The sequence below is a fragment of the Etheostoma spectabile genome, chromosome 7 (assembly GCF_008692095.1).
Source record: "Etheostoma spectabile isolate EspeVRDwgs_2016 chromosome 7, UIUC_Espe_1.0, whole genome shotgun sequence".
Lineage (NCBI taxonomy): Eukaryota > Metazoa > Chordata > Actinopteri > Perciformes > Percidae > Etheostoma > Etheostoma spectabile.
Window position 1 is genome coordinate 7,229,422 of NC_045739.1, and position 6,191 is coordinate 7,235,612.

At 37.7% G+C, this 6,191-nt stretch overlaps 1 protein-coding gene across 1 annotated transcript in view; it reads left to right on the top strand.

Annotated features, from left to right (window-relative positions):
• LOC116692896 (opsin-5) overlaps positions 1–6,191 on the top strand; it is a 49,074-nt gene that overhangs the window by 181 nt on the left and 42,702 nt on the right.

Here is a 6,191-nt window from a genome sequence, read left to right on the forward strand (position 1 = left end):
CTTGGTCAGGTGCCTTTGTTGTTGTTGTTGATGCTAAAAGTCTCCTTAAGCGTCATATAACACGCTTGGTCGGGACTATTGGTGTCCCTTTTGACGCTGTTAGGTTAAGGAAAAATATGCTGTTGATTTAGAAAAAACAGGCTTGGAACAGTACAGTACAGTAGATCATGTTTTGCTTGTTTTCCTGGCTCAAGTTTCACTGTTTATTGAGTCAAATTTGACCTGATTTATGTGTACAAACGTCCAAATAGACTTGCCTATATAAAGTAACTTTATTACTAAACTATATTTGCCAAAAGGCAGTTGGCAGACTGATTTCATGTGGCTTAAGTAGATTGTGGCAATGTGTTTTTATTAGTCTGTAGACTCCTGACTCATAGACATGTGCTGACGGTTAAACGAAGACGTTGTACAGTACAGTTTATTGAGTGAAATTTACTTTTAGAATTTACCATGTGGATTGCGTCATCCATTAGCATTCCTATTACGACCAAACAAACTACATTTGAGTCTGGCATACATTGTAAAGAAAGTGCATTTTTAATATATAATATATATGCAGTTGGAAATGTCAAGTGTGAGTTATCATGAGAAGTGTTTTTTTAAACTATATAAACTGTTTAAAATCGTAATTAACAGGCAACAAAGTGGTTCCCTGTCCCACATGGGGCTTGCTCTTTCCTGTCACTCATTTCCATTAAACTACAAAAAAGTAAGTTTAGCAGCTTTTCTGAGCATTTTTGAGATTTTTGGTCGTTCTAAGGATAATTATTTTTATATAGTTATATAGTTTATTTTGGAAATATACCTGATTAGCTAACTGAATTGCTGCCTGGTGTCAATAAATGTTAACTTGTTTTATCTAGTTTGTTTTGCTTAGTTCAATGTTTTGCAGTTAAACTGTTGCATAACACAAAAGCATGGTTCTGTATGCACACAACACTGATTCTATTTGATTGAATTCAAGGATTTTTGTTCTCTGATTGAATCAGGGCAGGAATAAATGTTGATACAAGGAATTTAGGGTTCAGGGTTTTATTCAAAAACAATTAAGACTACGAAATCAATCAACTTGTTTGACTGGCATTTTAATAGTCAGAGGATGAATGACAGGACTAGAGTTGCCTGTCATCAGCGTTACAGTTGCAGAGGATTTATGTCCCCGTATTAAATTGTGGACTAGACATCCCAACATCCTATGCTGCTAATATGCTACACTTGCCTTGCTAGCCGCAAAAATAATCAAGCAACCTAGATCCAATATCCAACATTCAATTTTAATTCAATTTGATTTATATTGTTAAATCAGGACAGGAGTTATCTCAGGAAACTTTACAAATAGAGTAGGTCTAAACCACACTATAATTTACAAAGACAAAACAATTTCCCCCCCAAGAGCAAGCATTTGTTACAACAAATATCAACATGAGAGGTCTGGGGACTGAGGGTACACACTGTCATGGGAACCGCTGGAAAATACTCTGCTCCCACAGGGCTGTTTGGTCCTCTAAAGATCTGGTATTAGTGGCTCACTTTATACTAATCATGAGATTGTTTTCTCTGATTTGTGACTTCACAAGTTAAGGTTGATGAAGCTGGACTGTAAGGGGATGCATATTTATAATCAAATACAGTTTTTTGGTGTTACGATAGCTGCTTTCCTACAATTTTTACATTTTGATTTAGTATCTTGAATTGAGCTGAACTTTGTCAATAAAGGAGACAATAAGTGCTCTCACATTTAAACAGAGCAGTCATTGACTTTTTATCAGTAAACCTTTATCTTTGAGAGATACGGTTCCATGGTAAGTTGGCACCAACAATGTTGTTACTATTATGAATCAACTGGATTCACAGGACATGCCTCAGGGATGATGCCACAGTGAACTTGAAGAGCACAATTCTTCACAGCTAAAGAATATTGTGTGCACTTGGTTGCTTCTTTGAACACATAAAGCTACACTAGTCAAGAGTTTTACACATAAAATATACATAAAAGCCTACAACAAAGAGCCTTTGAGCACCTCAGCAGAAATCACAGAATCTGTTTGACGAAAAGGAGTCATTACGTTTAAAACCAATGTCCTCCAAGTGGAGGTGAAAAACACCATTTACAGTCCTTGTCATTCTCTTGTCATTCTATTCCTACTCTACTGTAACTCGCTTTAGTAGTCCTTTCAGCCATGTAATGCAATGTTCCTCCTAGTTGTACTGCAACACTTACTGCTAAAACATAAGTTTGGAGACACTACCTTATTTAATCCTTAAATTAATAGATATTTTTATGTCATGTTGTAGTTTATATACGTCTAAGCGCCGCCGGCTACTAATAGAGACCAATCTTATTTCTCCAGGTTGGAGGAAAAAAACTAGTTTTGAAAAAAATTAGTTTGTAGCTCACTGTGTTAGGAAAGATGCGTCATTTGTGATTTAATATCATTTTGCTTTAGAGTAATTGATCCCAGAAGTTTGAATCTGTGAATATCTTTCCCACTTTGCTCACGTTTATTAAACCGTGAGCACGGATTGTTATGAATCCGTGCGGTTTGTTTTTTTCTCCGCTCATCCCAGGGGGGCTCCGTACAATGTCATGAATTGGTGATGAAATATCTTTAGGTTTGCTACAGATAAATAATCAGAGGCCAAAAAGGAGGCCTGGCTATTTAATTGCTGTGAATTGTTATGGTAACCCTTTCCTGTGGTCAGTGAGTGTAACAAGCTGGGGAGGGAGGCTGGAAATTTAATTGTCTTCAGTTTATTTTCCATTTCATGTATATTCACATACAAGATTTCAGTTTACAATATGTTCTCAAAGCCGGCCAAAGAACAATGCTGGTTACCATGCCTTAAAGAGACTGCCCAAACTGTAATTGCATCCAATTAACATTTTACAAGTCACACATTGTCAGAACATCATTTGCTGAATTATGAAATAACCTTCTACTATTTGTCCAAATGTTTGCAGGCACAACTGCAGGGATGTCACTAACACTTATTCCCACTGTGTTGTGGCTGGTGTGGGGTAAATCCTTAGCCAGCTGACAGAGAGCTGAGATCACATTTTTAAAAGCTGTGACCATAGCAAATGCCAACACTAAATGATTACTCAACTGCAACTTTGTGGAATAAACATATAATGAACTGTGACTCTGGCATTTGTTACCATAATTACCCATTGCCTCTTGTACTTCAATTAGAGTTTTGTGGCCCATGCTACACCATTCTACCAAGTTTTCTGTAATCCTGCTGAGAGACAACCAAACCAACAAACAAAAAAACAGACAAACCAAGCCGAAAACATAACTTCTTTGACGGGGGGTAATTCATCTCGGTTTCATTAAATCCTGGTTAATTCCAAAATAATCAAAAAGAGATTGAATAATGTAACCGGACAATGACTGGGCAGTCCTCCAAATGCTTTGCTGTGACAAGTTCCCACCATTCCCCTCACTTGGCGTCTCCTCACAGAACAGCCAGTTTAACAATAAAAGCGTGTTTCCAACAGCTGAGCAGCTGCTTGTCCATAACTCCGTCGGAGTGTTAAGTGTGTGTTTCAGTAGACTACATGGATTTGTAAAATGGGCTGGTTGCGTGCCGAATAAGGTGAGAAATGTAGTGTTGTCATACTAACAAATGTTCCGGCTAATTTTAGTTGAGCCATGCCTGCCTCCAGTTAAAGAACGTTACACAAATTCTCAGATTAAACGTAAGATATTTGACTCTGAAATTACCATTTAAACAGCATGTAATAAAACTGTGAAACCTTTCTGAACCCACATTGTATAGTGTGTAAAATGCTAGAACGTGAAAAGCTTAACAATTGTTTGTATAATTGTGTTATACAGAGAATGAGGGGATTTACCTCAAAGCTTGATCAAGCCTTTGACTGTGCCATTTACAGTACCCTGAAGGCAAATCGATTTGGCTTTTGTGCAGTATGTGTTTGTTTATAAATACCCATGTGTGACTATCTGCAAGCATGGACATTTTCCCAGGGTAGATACAGTATATCCTGAATGACAAGCAGCCAAATGTCAGCTATCCTTATCACCATTTACAGTGTTTATTATGTATTAGGCTGTCACAGAGATGCTCACAAGTCTGAGCTAGAGTTGTGTCATGTCATGTCTCAAGTCTCTTGTGGTTATGAGTGTAGTATTTTTTTTGCATTAAATAATTAACGTGGCGGCAGCCAACAGGACATGAATAGACTACCACAAGTTTGGCAAACAAACACTCATTCATCTTTTCATAACATTTAGCAAATGACAGTTGGAGTTAACTTCTTGTAGCTATAGCAAAAAGCAAGATAATGTTAGATTGCCAATGTTGCACACACAGATGCCACCACATTAATAAATACATAAAAACACACTCAGACACTCGCAATCACCTTGGCAAGGGTACTGCCACCAACAATAGGTTGTGTTCACTGTTACTTAATGTCTTTCATTTTTAAATAATAACTTCTCTACCTCAACACAGAACATTTAAAACTATCCTGGAATGACAACATTATTGTAAAATGTATGGTATAGCTTGAAATGTGATTCCATTTTCAAATTAAAACGGGCCTAAACTTTCCACAAGTGTGTTGTTACAGTCACACAAGTTCTTACAACCCGTTGGATTCAAATATCAAACCACAAAGCCAGCAATTAGTACAGCAATTGGCACGTGACAAAACACTGTGGCTTGGCATTGATTATAACCAAGGATCACATCTTAACTGATAAGCGTACTTACCAAACAGCAGATAGACAAAGGTAGCACATAGCTACACAGCCAGATATTTTCGCCAGGAGTTGGTGGAAACTGAAACAGAGCTGAAGAAACAGAGGAAATTAGACTTTTATTAGTCTGGTGGCCAGAAAGATCACTCCAAATGAATACTAATGTCGCTCAGTATTTGTTTCATTTCATCTAAAACAAGTTGAGCAGTGTGATTGATGGTTAACATTATCTTATTTTGTGAATTGAATTGAATTGTTGATTGCTGTGGTTTTCCCTTCTAACTTTTGCATGGACTGCTGTGATTTTCCCTCATTCTTTGCTGGGATGTTGCTATGAACTACCTGTGGGACAATGGATCACATTGTTTACCTCTTTCAAAAACTTAAAAAACAAACACTAATTGACACACCTGTAGAACCCTGTCCACATCAGCAATCTATTTTGCCAGTTGCTCAGACCACTCCCTTTAAAAGGATGCTAGATCCCTTACAGGGGGGAACATTCTGGATGGATAGACATTCTTTTCTTCCCTCTGTGTTGCCGGTGTTGACTGGATTTCCTGAGCCATGGTGGAGCCGACCTCCAAAAGGGAAATGTTCCTTTTCCTCCACACTGATGTGTGTTTTTAGCATTTGAGCTAGGGAGTAGTATTTAGTTGAATCCATGGCAACAGTTGTATAGTCACCATTTATACTTCTTTATAAACCTCCCCTTTCATGCAAAACACATCATAGATAAAACATACATAATTAAGATACCTTCACACATTCAAACATTTAAATTAAAATGCATACAAGCAGTCCAATCCCATTAACTTTGAAATGACTAATTTCTGTGGATTTTGGTTTGAAGTGAGAGGAAAAAGCTACATGTCTTGCTGTATCTTCTCATCTCATGCCTTTCTTTCTATGTTGAAAAGATTATATTACAGTCTCCCTCTGGTCCTCTGCCTCTCATATCTGTCTGACACAGATCCTGAGCTACAGTATTCTCAACACTTACAATTATGCCACTGCATCAGGTCTTAGGGTGACACAATCTAACAAGAGGACAAGTCATTAAGAATGTGGAGTAGAAAAAGGTGTTCAACGGTTCCAACTCATCAAATGAGGTGTTTCACAATGCCTGAATGGCATTAAGACACTAGTGCTACTGGTGCCTGCAGTATGGTGAAGTCATCTATCATCAACCATGTTGTATAGTGAATTCCCAACAAGGTGTTGCTGAAGGCAGCACAAATTAATAGTGAATGCTTGGGAAAATGCAATAAATATCACCTTATAAACTCCCTAGACGTTTACAGAAACAAGCACTAAAACCCAGTCTGGTTATCACCAGACCAAGCCAAACCTAATAGATTTGAGATTGATATTAAGCGTTGGTCTGGGCAGTCTGCTTTGTATTTTCTCTGCACAAGAGGTGTGACCACCGGGCATAGTTCAAATGACTCTGTACGC